Genomic DNA, 17,699 nt, shown 5'->3' on the forward strand with positions numbered 1-17,699 from the left:
CCTATCCCTCTCCCACAGAGTCCAAAAGACTGTTCTATATATCAGTGTCTCTTTTGCTGTCTCGTACACAGGGTTATTGTTACCATCTTTCTAAATTCCATATATATGCATTAGCATACTGTATTGGTGTTTTTCTTTCTGGCTTACTTCACTCTGTATAATAGGTTCCAGTTTCATTCACCTCATTAGAACTGATTCAAATGTATTCTTTTTAATGGCTGAGTAATACTCCATTGTGTATATGTACCAAAGCTTTCTTATCCATTCATCTGCTGATGGACATCTAGGTTGCTTCCATGGCCTGGCTATTATAAACAGTGTTGCGATGAACATTGGGGTACACGTGTCTCTTTCCCTTCTGGTTTCCTTGGTGCATATGCCCAGCAGTGGGATTGCTGGGTCATAAGGCAGTTGTATTTCCAGTTTTTTAAGGAATCTCCACACTGTTCTCCATAGTGGCTGTACTAGTTTGCATTCCCACCAACAGTGTAAGAGGGTTCCCTTTTCTCCACACCCTCTCCAGCATTTATTGCTTGTACACTTTTGGATTGCAGCCATTCTGACTGGCATGAAATGGTACCTCATTGTGGTTTTGATTTGCATTTCTCTGATAATGAGTGATGTTGAGCATCTTTTCATGTGTTTGTTAGCCATCTGTATGTTTTCTTTGGAGAAATGTCTATTTAGTTCTTTGGCCCATTTTTTGATTGGGTATTTATTTTTCTGGAATTGAGCTGTAGGAGTTGCTTGTATATTTTTGACATTAGTTGTTTGTCAGTTGCATCATTTGCTATTATTTTCTCCCATTCTGAAGGCTGTCTTTTCACCTTGCTAATAGTTTCCTTTGTTGTGCAGAAGCTTTTAAGTTTAATTAGGTCCCATTTGTTTATTTTTGCTTTGATTTCCAATATTCTGCGAGGTGGGTCATAGAGGATCCTGCTGTGATGTATGTTGGAGAGTGTTTTGCCTATGTTCTCCTCTAGGAGTTTTATAGTTTCTGGTCTTATGTTTAGATCGTTAATCCATTTTGAGTTTATTTTTGTGTATGGTGTTAGAAAGTGTTCTAGTTTCATTCTTTTACAAGTGGTTGACCAGGTTTCCCAGCACCACTTGTTAAAGATATCGTCTTTAATCCATTGTATATTCTTGCCTCCTTTGTCAAAGATAAGGTGTCCATAGATGCATGGATTTATCTCTGGGCTTTCTATTTTGTTCCATTGATCTATATTTCTGTCTTTGTGCCAGTACCATACTGTCTTGATGGCTTTGTAGTAGAGCCTGAAGTCAGGCAGGTTGATTCCTCCAGTTCCATTCTTCTTTCTCAAGATTGCTTTGGCTATTCGAGGTTTTTTGTATTTCCATACAAATTGTGAAATTATGTGTTCTAGCTCTGTGAAGAATACCGTTGGTAGCTTGATAGGGATTGCACTGAATCTATAAATTGCTTTGGGTAGTATACTCATTTTCACTATATTGATTCTTCCGATCCATGAACATGGTATATTTCTCCATCTATTAGTGTCCTCTTTGAATTCTTTCACCCATGTTTTATAGTTTCTATATATAGGTCTTTAGTTTCTTTAGGTAGATATATTCCTAAGTATTATTTTCTTACTCTATTTTTAATTTTCCTATTGCTTATTTATTATTCTTAGTGTTACTGTAAGACAAAGATATTAACTGAAGTATGATTTTGAATACATTTTATCTTTCAAAGCACTATTTGACCTAAATATTTACATTTAATTTTACAGCTTAGGCTTCCCAAGGCTTTAGTTTGTGTTTGTGTGTGTGTGTGTGTGTGTGTGTGTGTAAGGAAGATTATCATTGAGAGAGGATCTCCAATCTACATATTTTACCCTCCAGTTACATATTTAAATGTGGAATTCATTATCTAAAGGGTGCTGTGTACATTGCTTGTATAAATTTCCTGTTTCACTTTAATCTACTACATTTGACCCTGACTTCAATAGTTCTGCTTTAACCCAAGCTATTTTATTTAAATAAGTAAGTATGAATGTCTTAACCAATAAGGCTAACAATATTTTCACAGTTAAAAACAAATGAATAAATAGTCAAGGAGGGAAAATATTGTTTTATAAATTATCCTAATCCTTTTTGGTTTTCTATATTCTTCACATTCTGAAGATTATTGAAAACTAGAATTGATTGATGGTAATTGGTTGTATTTATCCAGAAGTAGCTTAGTGCATGTGGAACTGAATGAGATCATGTGAAGAGCAAGTTATAATTGCAATTTTCAGATCTAAATGTGTTAAATAAAAGCCTAACAAGAAACAAGGAGTTTTCCAAAGCAGTCATTCCAAAGGGAAAAAAAAAGGTTTTATATCAATTTTCTACCCTTATGAGAGGTAATCTCCATGCAAAGATAATGAAGGCAGATTGGTCTGAAGAGTTAGAAAGCTATCTCAAAGTCTTAAGAGTACATTTACTCATAGAACTTCTGTCTATCCAAATAGCTAAGCAAGAGGTAGACTGGAGCATGAACAGTTACAAATTATTGATAAGAAACTTTCTTCCAAAATTACCTAGAACCATTACAAAAAGCACTTTGATTTTGATTTTGGATATATGAGTCATTAAATGTTTAATACAATACTTTAAGTTTCTCAGTCTCCATTGCTTTATCCATTAAAGGAGGTCACTAACAAGCTTTTAAAATCCTCCAAATATTCCCTCATAGTATTTCTTTATTTCAAATGATCAGGGATTATGAAAAGAGCCTAATTATTAAAAATAAATAATAAAGTAAACAGAAGCAGGAGATATTAAGAAGAGGTGGCAAGACTACACAGAAAAACTATACAAAAAAGATTTTCAGACCCAGATAACCACGATGGTGTGATCACCCACCTAGAGTCAGACATCCTGGAATGCAATGTCAAGTGGGCCTTAGGAAGCATCACTACGAACAAAACTAGTGGAAGTGATGAAATTCCAGTTGACCTAGATTATGCTGTTAAGTGCTCCACTCAACATGCAAGCAAAATTGGAAAACTCAGTAGTGGCCACAGCACTGGAAAAGGTCAGTTTTCATTCCAATCCCAAAGAAAGGCAATGAATGCTCAATGCAATGGCAATGCAAAGGCCTTTTGCAAAGGCAAGGCAAAGAATGTTCAAACTATTACACAATTGCACTCATCTCACATGCTAGCAAAGTAATGATCAAAATTCTCCAAGCCAGGCTTCAACAGTCAGAGAAGGCAATGGCACCCCACTCCAGTACTCTGGCCTGGAAAATCCCACGGATGGAGGAGACTGGTAGGCTGTAGTCCATGGGGCCGCTAAGAGTCGGGCACAACTGAGCGACTTCACTTTCACTTTTCACTTTCATGCATTGGAGAAGGAAATGGCAACCCACTCCAGTATTCTTGCCTGGAGAATCCCAAGGACAGAGGAGCCTTGTGGGCTGCCATCTATGGGGTCGCACAGAGTCGGACATGACTGAAGTGACTTAGCAGCAGCAGCAGGCTTCAACAGTATGTGAACTGTGAACCTCCAGATGTTCAAGCTGGATTGAGAAAGGGCAGAGGAACCAGAGATCAAATTGCTAACATCCATTGGATCATCAAAAAAGCAAGAGAGTTCCAGAAAAACATCTACTTCTGCTTTATTGACTACACCAAAGCCTTTGACTGTGTGGATCACAATAAACTCTGGAAAATTCTGAAAGAGATAGGAATATCAGACCACCTTACCTGCCTTCTGAGAAATCTGTATGCAGGTAAAAGTGCAACAGTTAGAACTGGACATAGAACAACAGCCTGGTTCCAAATCGGGAAAGGAGTACACCAAGGCTGTATATTGTCATTCTGCATATTTAACTTACATGTAGGGTATATCATGCGAAATGCTGGGCTGGGTGAAGCACAAGCTGGAATCAAGATTGCTGGGAGAAATATCAACAATCTCAGATATGCACATGGCCCCACCCTTATGGCAGAAAGTGAAGAGGAACTAAAGGGCCTCTTGATGAAAGTGAAAGAGGAGAGTTTAAGAGCTGGCTTAAAACTCAACATTCAGAAAAGTAAGATCATGGCATCTGGCCCCGTCATTTCATGGCAAATAGATGTAGAAACAATGGAAACAGTGAGAAACTTTACTTTGAGGGGCTCCAAAATCACTGCGGATGGTGACTGCAGCCATGAAATTAAAAGACAGTTGCTCCTTGGAAGTAAAGCTATGACCAATCTAGTCAGCATATTAGAAAGCAGAGGTAATACTTTGCTGACAAAGGTCCTTCTAGTCAAAGCTGTGGTTTTTCCAGTGGTCATGTATGGATGTGAGAGTTGGACTATAAAGAAAGCTGAGCACCAAAGAATTGATGTTTTTGAACTGTGGTGTAGGAGAAGACTCTTGGACTGCAAGGAGATCAAACCAGTCAATCCTAAAAGAAACCAGTCCTGTATATTCATTGGAAGGACTTGATGCTGAAGCTGAAACTGCAATACTTTGGCCACCTGATGCAAAGAACTGGCTCACTGGAAAAGACCCTGATGCTGAGAAAGATTGAAGGCAGGAGGAGAAGGGGATGACAGAGGATGAGATGGTTGGATGGCATCACCGACTCAATGGACATGAGTTTGAGTAAACTCCAGGAGTTGGTGATGGACAGGGAAGCCTTGTATGCTTCAGTCCATGGGATCACAAACAGTCGGACACAACTAAACGACTGAACTGAATAAAGTTAATAAATACATTAGAGGTACTAGTAGGTGAAAGAGAATCAAAGATTTCACTTAATATGGTGTAATAGAAAAGAAGGCAAAGTAATCTTCAGATGACACCACACTGATAACAGAAAGCAAAGAGGAACTAAAGAGCCTCTTGGTGTGGGTGAAAGATAAGAGTGAAAAAAGCTAGCTTAAAATGCAACATTCAAAAAACTAAGATCATGGCATCCAGTCCCATCTTCTCATGTCAAATAGTTGGGGGGAAATGGAAACAGTGACTGACTTTGTTTTTTTGGGCTCCAAAATCAATGTGGTTGGTGACTGTAGCCATGAAATTAAGACACTTGCTCCTTGGAAGAAATGCTATGACAAGCCTAGACAAAGTATTAAAAAGCAGAATCATCGCTTTGTTGACAAAAGTCCATATAGTCAAAGCTATGGTTTTTCTAGTAGTCACATACAGATAAGACAGATGGCCATAAAGAAGGCTGAGCACTGAAGAACTGATCCTGTAAAATTGTGGTGCTGGAGAAGACTCTTGAGAGTTGCTTGGACAGCAAGGAGATAAACCAGTAAATCCTCAAGGATATCAACCCTGAATATTCCTTGGAAGAACTGATGCTGAAGTTGAAGCTCCAATACTTTGGCCACCTCATGTGAAGGGTTGACTCATTGGAACAGACACAGACACTGGGAAAAATGAGGGCAGGAGGAGAAGGGGGCAAAAGAGGATGAGGTGGTTGGATGGCATCATTGACTCAATGGACTTGAGTTTGAGCAGATTCTAGGAGATAGTGAAGGACAGAGAAGCCAATAGTGGAGATAGAAAAATGTGTCAAGTGGAGGAAAAAGAAATTCAAAACTTCACTTATCTAGGGACAGGCAGGAGATTTAAGTGTTGGGAGAAAGTAGAACATGGAGAACCTTCAGGTTTTGTATGTTTAAGGCAAGCTTCTAGTGATTCTAGGTGTAACTGTTGTTAGATTCTTTGGTAATCTGCTTCTGTTTTCTTTGTCAGAAGTGATCATAAGACTGAGAATATTAGAACAAAATTATGTTGTAGAAAATTAAAGACCAAAGTTAAAGAGAAAAATGTAATAAAAGAACCTATGCATCTTAGTCAAGGAAAATAATTTGCCCAGAGTCTAAGAAAAAGCACAAAGCCAATTGCTATGGCATGTTACCATTCTAAGAAATCATGAAGGCAATACAAAGGTGGGATACAAGTAAATAATCATCCTCTTTTTAAAACAAGGAAAATATGTTCTCTGATTCACAGGCCAGTGATCATGAAAGCAAATTAACATTAATAAACAAAGCCAAAAACTTCTGTTGTGAATGTTATAGTAGGAAAAACTAAGGTCTATACTTTGCCTTGTTTCCCTAAAATAAATTATATAAAGAATATTTGTTTATTTTATACTTTTAATGCTTATACAAATGAAGTTAAAATATTAGACATTTAACAAATTCCACATACCTGTAAGTGGCAACTTTTGATCTAGAATCTAATTCTCCTGACTCCAAATTCCATCATCTTTCTACAACATCCCTCCTGACCTTGGAATATTAAGTCTATAACATTGGAGCTGCAAAGAACTTATGATGTTTCATTTTCTAAAAAATATATTGTAGACTGTGAATCAGTTGCATATTGCTACATAACATCCCAGCACAAAATTAATACTTTAGGATGATGACCATTTATTATTTAGTGATTATTTGAATCTACAGTTTAGGTTGGGCTCAACTGTTCAATAGTGTTGGTCTCAGCTGGGGCTCCCTCTTAAATCTGTAGTCCTCAACATGTCAGCAGAGAGCTCTGCTTCTTGTGTTTTCTGGTTCATGGCTGGGAAATCAGTGGTGAACTGGGCAAATAGTTTGTAATCCTTGTCATCCAGTTAGCAAGACTTGGCTTCTTCATGTTTCTGTTTAGAAGAGTTTTCAAGAGAGAAGAGGAATCATCAATGATCTGTTAGACCAGGCTCAACACTGTAAAATGTTCCTTGAAATTCTTTTGGCCAAAACATATCTCATGTTTAGGCAGTGTATTCATCTCCTCTTCACTCTGCAAGGGAGAGATTCCTCCCAAAGTGAAGTGAAGTGAAAGTTGCTCAGTCGTTTCCAACTCTTTGCAACCCCATGGACTTGTAGAGTTCATGGAATTCTCCAGGCCAGAATACTGGAGTGGGTAGCCTTTCCCTTCTCCAGGAGATCTTCCCAGCCCAGGGATAGAACCCAGGTCTCCCGCACTGCAGACGTATTCTTTACCAGTTGAGCTACATGGAAAGTCCAAGAATACTGGAGTGGGTAGCCTATCCCTTCTTCATCAGATCTTCTTGACCCAGGAATCAAACCCGGTCTCCTCCCCAAGTGAAAATGAAATTGCTTAGTCGTGTCTGACTCTTTGTGACCCCACGAACTGTAGCCCAAATTCTCCTCCATCCATGGAATTTTCCAGGCAACAGTACTGGAGGGGGTTGCCATTTCCTTCTCCAGAGGATCTTCCCTACCCAGGGACTGAACCCAGGTCTCCTGCATTGCAAGCAGATGCTTTTATCATTTGATCCATGAGGGAAGCTCCTCCTCCCCAAGGTTACTGCCAAATACACAGCACCTGGGACTGGACAGATGAGTTTGACAGTAAACTTAGTCATGTATACTCACATCCTGGGGGAAGAAAAGACCATGTCACATGGGTCCACAGAGTAGTTGCACTTGGGAATAGAGGACAGAAACAGGGACTATGGGAGGACAAATTTGTAATATTAGGAGAAGTACCCTGATACCCACGAGAGGATATGATTGGCTTGCTTGAATAATTTTGCAGACTGGCAGCAACATGAAACCCATTAGGTTGAACACTGAAGTGAAGCTGATCTGGCCAATAGGGGAAGCAGCTGGGTATAAAACCTTTCCCCATTTGGTAAAAGGCATATCTGGGGAGAGCAGGGGAACTCTTGGTTAGGCGTTTGAGTCTCTGTGTGGTGTAAAGATGTCAAGGCAGCATTCATACTGCATATTATTTTCAAGCCTTATATCACACAGCCCAGACTGAATGGAGAGAGAACTAATTCTCTCTTTATCACTAAAGACGTCTATGACTAAAGGTTATTATGCACCCTGCTGACTGAACTAAGCTGCAGCCATGCACTCCAGACTTCCCTTTGCTGTGTGGATCTGGGCCAAGATTGGCCTCTAGAGAAATGTATATGAGACTTGGAGGTGGAGGTAAAGCAGCAGCCATGTTACTGTGTAGAATGTGGGTGTGAGGGAGATGCTATTGCAGCTCATGCATAGTGTCGCAGGCCGGCTAGCATGCCTTGTTTGCTAAGCCACGTTTGAAGCCACAGCGGGTCTTGCAGCTTCTCCACTTTCCAGGCATCTTTGTCAAAAGGCATGATGACTCTGAGTTTACCCAACTTGCGACCTAACAAATTAGCCTGCGTCAGTTTCATGGATGCTGGCAGAAGACACAAAATCCTCAGGTCAGAATCAAAGGACTTTATGACTCACAGCACAAAAGGCAACAGGAACTTCATGTCTGTGCTTATTCTCTTGTCCTGCAAAGCCCACAGGGGCCATGTCAAATGGCCTGGCATGATAATGTACATCAAAATTTAGGAATTCTGAGCTGAGGAAAGGCTAATCTTTCAAAGGTGAAATAAGCACATCTTCCCAAACTCTGCAACTAAGGAAGGCAGTATCTTGATTGTATTGGTCAGTGACAAGTATGCCTTTTTCCCTGGGGAAAGGGTCTATCTTCAAAATCATTAGCTATACAAATATCCTTGATGCTTAGCTCCATAATGAAGGGTCCAGTTTCTCCCATAGATTACCTGTATCACTGATATTGACACTAGAAGGGGTGAGAGGATAGCATTGCACTTGTAGGTTCCTGACTTTCTCAGCACAAGTCCATCTTTCTAATTGCCTGGCACCAGGTGCAGAAGCCGGAGAAGGCAATGGCACCCCACTCCAGTACTCTTGCCTGGAAAATCCCATGGATGGAAGAGCCTGGTAGGCTACAGTCCATGGGGTTGCTAAGAGTTGGACACGACTGAGCAACTTCCTTTTCACTTTTCACTTTCATGCATTGGAGAAGGAAATGGCAACCCACTCAGTGTTCTTGCCTAGAGAATCCCAGAGATGGGGGAGCCTGGTGGGCTGAGGTCTATGGGGTTGCACAGAGTCGGACACGACTGAAGCAACTTAGCAGAAGCAGGTGCAGAAGAAGCAGGTATTCATACATCATTTAACCAGCTCCTACAGTTGTCTCCAGCCATTTTTAAAAAGAAATCTCTTATTTCATGGAAGTCCTACTGTTTCCACTTCTCTCATCAACTATAATATTTTAACAGAAGGATTTACAAAGTCATAGCAAATGTGTCACTGCAGGGAGACGTTGAGAAGTGTATCACAGACTATTAAAATGATTAAATTGTTCTTTGTAACTTTATGTACTGGCATTAGGTCTATAGGTTTACAGGGAGACTTATTCCAGCTCAATAAATGTGAAGCATGTCTAAAAGCCACAACCATCTAAAGATAAATCTTGATCTCAGAAACTTGTGAGTTCCCTTGAACTTGAAACTCTCCAAGTTTAATTTAGAATAGCATTTGGCAAGGATATCACAGAAAGGAATGAAGCATTTGCTATGTCACATATGTCCCTCTAAATATCAAGTACCAAAGGAGATACACAGGAGTCAGTGTAAGGGAAATGGTAAATAAGCATCAGTTTAAGTTCAAGAAATAAGCAGAAATGATGTCAGGTTGAAACCCATCGCTCTAGGATGAGGGATTGGAGGTGATGGCATAAAAATAGAGCTTTGAAATATGAAGAATCAGCAAAGGAGGAGGAAACAAATGACAATGTGCTAAAATAAAGAAGGAAATGTCCACAGAATTTATTTTTAATGCAAGAAATTATAAAAACAAGGTTAACTACTTTCCATAAATCTACCACCAGAATATTTTTCCCTCAGACATTTTGCTATGAATATGTTAATATATTTCTTACATATTTAATACAAAAGGTTCCTGTCCTGCTTTTTATTGGCACACTATACATATATGTTATATATATCCACATAAAAAATCTTAAATTCTATTTGAGTGGCTGTTATAAATTCATTCATGACATATGATAATTTAATTGGAGATACTGTGGAATATTTTCATTTTTTACTTCATTGGTTATAAAATTAATATACTATATAACATAATGATTTTTTATATTATGATAAACATAATATAAAAATAATATATTCAACTTTATATGTATTTCAATTATTTCTTTTACTTGGTGCTTCAAAGTATGTCAACTATTTAAGAATTCTTCATGCCCATAATTAACATGCATTTCATATAGACTGTACATCTTAATAATTTTCTAAAAGGCTTATTATCTTACTACAAGCTCCTCTACAACTTGTGTTTATATTAAATTTTAATATTTGTTAATGACAGGGAAATAGTACACCTTAGGTAATTCATTTCAGTTTTTGATAATTCATGAGAATGATTTTTCATGTTTGTTTAGCAATTATGTTTCTTTTTAATAACATATGTGTGTGAGATTTATTTATTAGACACAGACATTTTGTTTTTAGATAACACTATTAATAGGCAAGAAAAATTTGTGAAATCTTGGAAAACATTTTTGCATGTTCATATTCATCTTTAGTTTTGCCTGTACTTGTTTTTCTCAAATTTACAGTAACATAATCTTAAACTGCAAAAGTTTGCTTTTATCTTGAAAAGTTAAATGTTTGCCTATATACTAATAATTTCAAAATTATTCAGAAATTTTGTTCATTCTTTAAAGAACTATTTAATGCACTTGGAATACAGTTGGAATTGAGACAATTGTTACCAAGATAAATATAATTATATATACTATCCTGCAACTGATGTATGAAGCCAACTTTATCATGTAACAATTGTATATTGCTAGTTCTATTCAGTGATGCAGTGATAAATGTTTTAAAAATAGCAGTCAGTTTTCATGATGTCAATTACTGGCACCATGGGCTATTTCAAACTACCAACATGATGTCTCTGAAAGCCGAGTTAATAAGAGATGCGCAAAATTGGCTCTCATGGATTTTAATCAGGAGGCTCCAGCACACCCTGATTCTATATTTGGGTTATATTTTCCCCACTTACCCAAATTGTCTGCGCTTCTGCCATTGGCATTCATTTTAATGTTTGCAAAGATGTTAGCCTTAATCACCTTTTTCAAAAAGTATCTTAAGTATCCTACCATTTTTTAGAAAATTTAAAATTATTTTTAAAACTTCCATTGGTATTACAGCTAATCTGTAAATTATCTTTGAGGAAGTGACATAGTTACCATAGCTAAAAACTTTCATTAAGAAAAAGAAGTGTGTGTTTTTTTTTAATTTAATTTTATTTTTAAACTTTACATAATTGTATTAGTTTTGCCAAACATCAAAATGAATCCGCCACAGGTATACATGTGTTCCCCATCCTGAACCCTCCTCCCCCCTCCCTCCCAATACCATCCCTCTGGGTCGTTCCAGTGCACCAGCCCCAAGCATCCAGTATCGTGCATCGAACCTGGACTGGCAACTCGTTTCATACATGATATTTTACATGTTTCAATGCCATTCTCCCAGAAGTGTGTGTTATAAAAGAAATGTGTTATATGTTGCAGAACATTTTTCCTGTTCCTCATTTTTTCTACTCATATTCATTACTGATTTTAAGGAACATTTAAATTTTGTTATGTATGCATTTACTTATTTATGTATGCTATTATGGAAGAATGGGGGTCTTTTATTTACCTATATATAACTGATTTTTGCTAAATGATTATTTGTGTTATTACATTAGTGCAGTACTTCAAATCTGTGTGACTGAACTCAGACAGGTTCTGCAGTGGGTTTGGTTGATATTCTGAGGTGTTCCATATCGAGAGGATGGTGCCATGGTTAAGAATCAAAGATCTATGATTGCACAGATTAGGTCTGAATTATCTGGCTTTGTAATAAACTAGATGTATGTTACCTTGGACCCATACTTACTGTCTTGCTCTATTAATTTTCTCATTCATAATCTGGTCTGATAATGTCACCTATATAAAATTTTTGTTTAGAGGATGAAATTCGCTATTAAAACACTTAGGCTAGTATAAGTGCAATGTAAGACCTCAAAAATTTAACTATCTATATTTCACATCTTTTGTTCTATGTTGTTACATACGTAATTCCTTGTTTGTAATAATCTAGTAAAAATAACAATCAGCATTTCTCCTATAATCAAATATTTATTCTAGAGATGGTTTTCATTCCTTTTTTTCCCATTTTCTTTTCTTACAATTATGTGTTTTATTTTATGTTTTTTTTTTTTTTTGTATGCTAGGAAAAGGAAGTAAAGCAGTAAGGCAAAATTCTACATTCATTGCATTTATATTTAACAAGTTATAAGTATATAGACTTAAATATATCATAATTCACTCTGTATCTCTTAACTTCTTAATTCCCAGTGTAAGTTTTCCTTCATATTACTGTATATAACATTTACCAGAGGTTATGTCAATCATTTCTTGACTGTCTTATACATCTTAAGAAATCCAGCTCATTAATTACTGTCTGCTAGTCTCCATTCTCTATTTTCATTATTGTTCTAACTTCTTGAATTATAAACAGAGTTTGGCATTTTATTTTTTATTAAAAACTTTTATGCTTTGCTTTTATATCATTTTAGTGGCATGCCACTTGTCTTGACGTGTGGCTTTTTTTAATTTCCATTGCTTTTTTAAATCTCTAATTGCACATTTGATATTTTCACGTTAAACTAGTCATTTAGAAGAGTAGTTTCCATTCAGCCAGGCTTTTTATTATTAAGTTCCATTTTATGGCCTTATTATTCAAGAATATAGTCTGTTACATTTTCTGACTACAACCTTTTAAAAATGTTTTCAATTTATTTTGAATAGGTGATATTTCATATATCTCAAATTTTAAAAATATGATAAAGTGAAATATTTCTCTAATACCTCTAATTCCCAATTATTAGATCCTCTCCTCAGCTAAACACTATTATCTATGTCTTCTATATCTTCCAGAATATTTTCCAGATTCTTTAACACCTGAGCCTCCAGGGAAGCCCATATTTTATATATGTACCAGTATGTTTGTGTATATATTTTTCTTTTTTCTTTTACAAATGGCACCAAAGATCTGAATATTACTTCTTTCACTAAATGCTTCTTGGGAAATATTCCATATTGATAAGTAAGGAATTTCCACATTGTTTTTGTTTCTGACTGCACTGGCAATGTATGGACGCCTCATAATGTAACCAATTATTTTCAAATGCATATTTATATCCTTCCCAATCTTTTGCAATTACTGTCAATACTTTGGTCATTAACTGTATATATACATCATTTCCCACATGTGTAAGTAAATCTGTAGGACAATTGCTTGACATAGATTGCGGGCCAAAGTATATCTGTAAATTAAAATTTGATAGATATTCCCTATGGACCTGCATACATGTACAACAATTTACATACCTAAGTGTAGTATGATAACTCTAACTTTTTCAGAAATTTTCCAGTAAGAATCATTGTTAGGCTTTTGCCTTTGACCACCTGCTGGTGAAAAGGTGTGTGTATCTATCTACATGTGTGTGTGTGTACACATAAAGAAAGTTTCATCTTGCCTTTCTCATATTATGAGAGATAAAATATCTTTTAATACCTTTTTTATGAACTGCCTTTCTTCCAATTCTCTTTTTGTTTTCAGTCATTTTCACATTGCCTTCTATGCTTGCATCTGTGAGTAAACTTTACATAATTATTTGATGAACTGGAAATATAATGTCTAAAAAAATTCTAAATTAATATTTATTTTAAAATATTGGCTTAATTTAAAATTTATTGCTTTTTTAAGACATGAAAAGTAGCTCCAACTTGCCTTTTTCACAATATGACTCCCAGGTTCCAGTGCACTTTGCTCAGTAATTCATACTTTGCCCGCGAATTTGTATGCCATTTATATAATAGACTAATTTGCATTTAGAAATGTATTATTGCTTTCTCCTGCGTTTCACTGATTAAGGTTCTTCAGTAACTAATATCAGAATGTCAATTGAAAGTTGATTTAATACCTAATAGGATACGTTTCTCCTTGTTTATTTTTATCAAAATTCTCTTGGACATATTTACTAGTTTATTGCTTACCTTACATCACCCTGACTAAACAATGTCCTGTTTCCTGTGGGAATATTTTCTGGATTGCCTTAAATTTACAGATTATTTTAGGGAGAACTGACAACTTTAATTCTTTCCAAAGAATATTATTACATATTGATCAAGATATATTAATGTATCTTACAAAGTTTTAAAGTTATTTTTATACAAATATTTTACCATCCTTAATCTTAGCTAACGCATTTCTTCTTTCTGTTATTATTGTAAATGGGTTAGTCCTTTCATTATATATTTTCAATGGTTTTTGCTTGTCCAATATTAAAGCTATGAATTATTTATTACCTTTCATCCATACATCTTCATGATTTCTTTTACTGATTGTAAAAGTTTTCTCTTAGATCTCAGCTGGTATTTCAATTATACAGTCCTATCATCTGAATAAAGTGGTGATTTTCTACCTGTGTTTCAGTTACTTCTAATTTATTTTTCCCACTAAGAGTTCAAACCATTGTTTATTGATAGTCAAATTAAGACATAACTACTATTCAAACATTTTTTATTGTGTCTCTTCCTATAAATAACTTTTTTGCCTGATGTTACCCTGAGGTTGAGATAGATGGTTTAGAATGATATGGCAACATGCAAGTATGGTTATTATGTAATTTTGTTTCTTCTACAAATAGAACAAGCATAGAATTTTATCAAAAGCATTTTCATTTATACTAATAATCTATTTTTTTTGGATATGTTGCATTATGAGTTCTTAGCAAACCATCTTTGCAGTCCCATAATTAACCTCATTTGTCTATGTTATATGGAATAACCTGCCTAATAATAGCTTGTGAAGCATTTTTCATTGATATCTATAAGTAATTTTGATGTTAAGGTATGTTTTGTATGTGTGTGGGTAGTTCTCTTGAGTAAATACTAATATAATGACCATCCCATAAAAATTATTTGGTCATTTTCTTTCTTTGTTGTGTTCTGTAATATCTTAAATAGCATGAGAATCTTCCAGTCATTTCACTTTGTCTTGAAATTACCCTATGAAAGTGACTGATTCTAAATCTTTTTTTTTTTTTTTTTTTTTTTTAGGGGAGGCAGGGTGTGTGTGGGATTTTCTATGTGAAGTCTGAAGCTGAAGTTGAACAAGTCAGCCTGAAAAACTATCTGGATGGAATATCAAATCTTTATTTACCCACAGCAGTAACAACAGCACGAGTAAGTTCACAGTAAATGTCCCCTGCACTCAAGTGTCCACAAGCCAGCATGACAGAAGAGACATGATGTTTACATCTGTATGTAGAGTAAAAATACAGAGACGGCTGGGCTGTCTGTCCATCTTCCCTCTGAAGACAGAGATAGATGACAGACACAGGGAGAAGGAAAGGGGGAGGAAGAGAAAGAGGAAGATGAAAGTGAATGTCAGTCAGTCAGTCGTGTTGGACCCTGAGACCCCATACTGCAGTGGGTAGCCTTTCCCTTCTCCAGGGGATCTTCCCAACCCAGGGATCGAATCGAGGTCTCCCTCATTGCGGGCGGATTCTTTACCAGCTGAGACACAAGAGAAGCCCAAGAATACTGGAAACGGGGAAGAAACACAAGCTGGAATCAAGATTGCCGGGAGAAATATCAATAATCTCAGATATGCAGATGACACCACCCTTAGGGCAGAAAGTGAAGAGGAACTAAAAAGCCCCTTGATGAAAGTGAAAGTGGAGAGTGAAAAAGTTGGCTTAAAGCTCAACATTCAGAAAACGAAGATCATGGTGGCATCCGGTCCCATCACTTCATGGGAAATAGATGGGGAAACAGTGGAAACAGTGTCAGACTTTATTTTTTTGGGCTCCAAAATCACTGCAGATGGTGACTGCAGCCATGAAATTAAAAGACACTTACTCCTTGGAAGGAAAGTTATGACCAACCTAGATAGCATATTCAAAAGCAGAGACATTACTTTGTCAACAAATGTTCGTCTAGTCAAGGCTACGGTTTTTCCTGTAGCCATGTATGGATGTGAGAGTTGGACTGTGAAGAAGGCTGAGCGCTGAAGAACTGATGCTTTTGAACTGTGGTGTTGGAGAAGACTTTTGAGAGTCCCTTGGACTGCAAGGAGATCCAACCAGTCCATTCTGAAGGAGATCAGCCCTGGGATTTCTTTGGAAGGAATGATGCTAAAGCTGAAACTCCAGTACTTTGGCCACTTCATGCGAAGAGTTGACTCACTGGAAAAGACTCTGAGGCTGGGAGGGATTGGGGGCAGGAGGAGAAGGGGACGACAGAGGATGAGATGGCTGGATGGCATCACTGACTCGATGGACATGAGTCTGGGTGAATTCCGGGAGTTGGTGATGGACAGGGAGGCCTGGCATGCTGCGATTCATGGGGTCGCAAAGAGTCAGACTCGACTGAGCGACTGAACTGAACTGAGCCTACCCCTTCTACAGGGGATCTTCCCAACCCAGTGATCGAATCCAGGTCTCCCTCATTGAAGGTGGATTCTTTACCAGCTGAGCCACAAGGGAAGCCCAAGAATACTGGAGAGGGTAGCCTACCCCTTCTCCAGGGGATCTTCCTGACCCAGGAATTGAACGGGGATCTCCTGCATTGCAGGCAGATTCTTTACCAACTGAGCTATCAGAGAAGCCCATTAGAGACATTATATTTTACTCTGGAAGGCAAGAAAATTGGATCTTAGGGAAGGAGGGGAGTTTTTAATCTTGAATGTAAGCAGTTGCATCCAGAGAGATTAAAAAAAAAAAAAAGGTTTGTATTATTCTTTGAGTAGAAGCAGATGTTTCCTAGATGAGGAGACAAGCATCTCTGGGTCTGTCACCTTAGAGTAGGAGTAACTGGCTTTGGGAAAAGGGATACAATATCCTTCTAGCACATTAATTTCTGTTTCTCAGAAAGCCAGAAAATCTAAAGAGGTTTGCTTTCTAACATTTTGAAAAAAATTTTTTTCTGTGTTTTTTGGTTTAAGTTCTCTAATGCATTTAGCATGACTTCTAGTAAGTTGTATTTCCCTAGAAAATTATGAACTTCACTTGTGTTTAGAGGGATGGTATGGGGAGGGAGGTGGGTTCAGGATGGGGAATACGTGTACACCATGGCGGATGCATGCTGATGTATGGCAAAACCAATACAATATTGTAAAGTAAATAATAATAATAATAATAAAATTAAAAAAACAAAAACAAATAAATAAATAAATGTACTGGTACAGATTGACCAAATTATTTGTGATTGCTTCAGTTTCCCCTGTTTCTATAACTATTTCATTTTTATAGCTTATTTAAGTATTAATATTTTATTTTATCTTGATCAACTATTGAATGTATTTTATGTGACTATTTTTCTAAGTAACTTCTCCTATACTAAATACTTCTTTCCTTCGCTCTTCAATTTGCTCATTTAATATAAATATTTAAGTCTATGAATTTCTTCATAGTACTGCTTTACCTGTATGAAACATAATTTTTAAATATTTGCTTGAGGTTTCTGTTTTAACTTAGGGGGAACTTATTAACACAGAACAGTATCAAGAAGAAACAAAAAGTGATTGATAATCTAACTATTCATTTGCATTTGTTTTATTTTTAAATAAAAGTTGAAAACATATATTTTTCAAAATTATGTAAAATATATCTAAACTATATATTCATTTAATATTTATTTTAATATATATTATATTCTTTTATACACATTTTAAAGTGCATATCCTATTTTGCACCATTAGAATTTCTATGGCTTGGTAAGTCTGATGGTACAAAATATATGTGGCGTTCTTAGTCGCTCAGTCATGTCTAACTCTTTGA

Source organism: Bubalus kerabau, chromosome 9 (genome assembly GCF_029407905.1).
Source record: "Bubalus kerabau isolate K-KA32 ecotype Philippines breed swamp buffalo chromosome 9, PCC_UOA_SB_1v2, whole genome shotgun sequence".
Classification (NCBI taxonomy): domain Eukaryota; kingdom Metazoa; phylum Chordata; class Mammalia; order Artiodactyla; family Bovidae; genus Bubalus; species Bubalus kerabau.